Source organism: Triticum dicoccoides, unplaced genomic scaffold (assembly GCF_002162155.2).
Source record: "Triticum dicoccoides isolate Atlit2015 ecotype Zavitan unplaced genomic scaffold, WEW_v2.0 scaffold189008, whole genome shotgun sequence".
In the NCBI taxonomy this organism is placed as follows: domain Eukaryota; kingdom Viridiplantae; phylum Streptophyta; class Magnoliopsida; order Poales; family Poaceae; genus Triticum; species Triticum dicoccoides.
Genome location: NW_021229427.1, coordinates 1 through 3125, shown reverse-complemented (window position 1 = coordinate 3125; position 3125 = coordinate 1). Strand labels below are relative to the sequence as shown.

General features: G+C 44.6%; 1 long non-coding RNA gene across 1 annotated transcript; it reads left to right on the top strand.

Moving 5' to 3' along the window:
- Positions 1 to 1148: 1148 nt before the first annotated feature.
- LOC119344863 lies at positions 1149 to 3033 on the top strand. The gene is made up of 3 exons (XR_005166854.1): positions 1149 to 1537; positions 1646 to 1769; positions 1993 to 3033. It is a non-coding gene; the product is annotated as an uncharacterized LOC119344863 (long non-coding RNA).
- The last annotated feature ends 92 nt before the right edge of the window (positions 3034 to 3125 follow it).

Genomic DNA, 3125 nt, shown 5'->3' with positions numbered 1-3125 from the left:
GGGGGGGGGGGACTTGCCCCCAAAGCCAAGTGGGGCGCCCGCACCCCTAGGGTTTCCAACCCTAGGCGCAGGGGGAGGCCCAAGGGAGGCGCACCAGCCCACCAGGGGCTGGTTCCCTTCCCTCTTCAGCCCACGGGGCCCTCCGGGATAGGTGGCCCCACCCGATGGACCCCCGGGACCCTTCCGGTGGTCCCGATAAAATACTGGTGACCCCTAAAACTTTCCCGGTGGCCGAAACTGGACTTCCTATATACAATTCTTCACCTCCGGACAATTCCGAAACTCCTCGTGACGTCCGGGATCTCATCCGGGACTCCGAATAACTTTCGGGTTACCGCATAATAATATCTCTACAACCCTAGCGTCACCGAACCTTAAGTGTGTAGACCCTACGGGTTCGGGAATCACGTAGACATGACCGAGACAGCTCTCCGGCCAATAACCAACAGCGGGATCTGGATACCCATGTTGGCTCCCACATGTTCCACGATGATCTCATCGAATGAACCACGATGTCGAGGATTCAGGTAATCCCGTATACAATTCCCTTTTTCAATCGGTACGTTACTTGCCCGAGATTCGATCGTCGGTATCCCAATACCTCGTCCAATATCCTTACCGGTAAGTCACTTTACTCGTACCGTAATGCATGATCCCGTGACCAAACACTTGGTCACATTGAGCTCATTATGATGATGCATTACCGAGTGGGCCCAGAGATACCTCTCCGTCACACGGAGTGACAAATCCCAGTCTCGATCCGTGTCAACCCAACAGATACTTTCGGGGATACCTGTATAATACCATTATAGTCACCCAGTTATGTTGTGACGTTTGGTATACCCAAAGCACTCCTACGGCATCCGGGAGTTACGCGATCTCATGGTCTAAGGAAATGATACTTGACATTGGAAAAGCTCTAGCAAACGAAGTACACGATCTTGTGCTATGCTTAGGATTGGGTCTTGTCCATCACATCATTCTCCTAATGATGTGATCCCGTTATCAATGACATCCAATGTCCATAGTCAGGAAACCATGACTATCTGTTGATCAATGAGCTAGTCAACTAGAGGCTCACTAGGGACATGTTGTGGTCTATGTATTCACACATGTATTACGATTTCCGAATAACACAATTATAGCATGAATAACAGACAATTATCATGAACAAGGAAATATAATAATAATCATTTTATTATTGCCTCTAGGGCATATTTCCAACAGAGAGCACGTTTGTTATCAATTCTATAATATAGCTAGGTATGTAGTTTAACATTTGCCACTTTTCTTTTTTATGTATTCATCCTTCTACAGATAAATTAAGGGGACTTCCATGGGAAACACGTTATGAGATAATCTTCGGAATTTGTAAGGGTCTGCATTATCTTCACGAAGAAAAAAGAATTGTTCATATGGATCTTAAACCAGCAAACATATTACTAGATGGCAAAAATATGGTTCCAAAAATCACCGATTTTGATTTGTCAAGACCGGATGAAAACTCACATACTACTGTTCAATGTGTTGGAACGCAGTAAGATACGCATCCGAAGAATGAATATTTAATTAGCATGTTTTTTCATCATACAACCCTACAGTTACTTTGTGTCATAACGCATCACAATATTGTATTTTGTTGCAGAGGATATATCGCTCCAGAATACCGGGACGCTAGCAAAACTTCAATGAAATGTGACATATATAGTTTGGGGGTCATAATCATTGAATTGGTAACGGGATGTAAGGGCCTCCCTGACGAACAGAAGGTAAGTGTATCATTGAATAGGCATGCATCTTTTGTTCAGACTTGTGTATGCACACTATACTTTTGAATGGCATATCTAATTTAAAGAAACATTTTCTGGATATCTACACGGCATGTACGGCCGACGTATGGCTTTAAATTACACACCATGACATGGACATAGATTTCATCGTAAGATTCTGGGATTATTCACAAAAAACTAATTAACATTTTTTTAATTGTAGGTACTTCGAAGATGGAGACATAGGTGGAGTAAGCCACCAACAATACTACAACTCCAGCAAGTAACCAGATGTATTAAGATAGGAGTGAGGTGCAGGGAAAAGAAACCAGAGCATAGGCCACCTATATCAGAAATAATCAGCTTCCTGGGTGAACCTGCAAGCACCGATGACCACACTAGCCGGGTACAATCATGTCTATATAATCCCCTAACATATATATAATCCCTCATCCTCTAAAAAGCTATTTTTTAGATGATTAAATGTCTCTACAACTTATGATCCCCACAAATTTCGAACACAAATTTTTTCATGCAAATTCATTTGGAACACACATTTAAAATACTTCATTCAGAAATTAAACAACGGCACTGCATTAACATCAACCTAGCAGACTAAAAAACTCATTACTTAGTACATTAGCATTGTGTCGCCATTAAACGAGCTAAACTTCAGTAGATAGCAGATATATAATACGAGGAATGGTACGAGGAGCTCTACTCCTCGTTGAAGGAGATGTGGATCACCCCCGCGCCAGAGGGTCGGCCTCCTCATCATTGGCCGTGGGATAAATCATGGGATGAAGGTGAAACCGTTGGCATCTTCCTCCTCGTTGCCGGCTTTGCCAGTGAAGTCCATGAAAAGCTCTGCGCGCTTGGCATTGTGGCAAAGAGCTTCTTGTGCTCACTCTTGATCGTGCACGTTCTCTCCACGTACGCGAAGATCATGTGGTGCTTGGTTATGAGCTCCGGGTTGACGTAGAGCGCCGCCACGATGTTGGCATCGGCTGCCTCGGGCGTGAGGTGATCCTCCTCTTTGGTAAGCGTGTGGAGGTACTTCTCCACCCCCTGGTCATGGCATCAGTACTGCAAGCTCATCGGTTGGAGGGTCTATCCCCATCCCCTCATCGTCCTCCTCTTCCTTCTCCTTGTGACATAGGGGAGCTCCTAAACGTGTGGGGCGCCCCCAGTCACGACACTGTGTACCCTCGCGTCCCTCTGCTCGCCCTGTTTCGCCGGCCTATGTGAGGGGCAGGGCGCCCCTTTTTTTCGTTTTTTACATTTCCTTTTTTATTTTCTGTATCTTTTTATTATATATTAAAATAATACGGGATTGGTTCTAAAATTTTAAAAAAA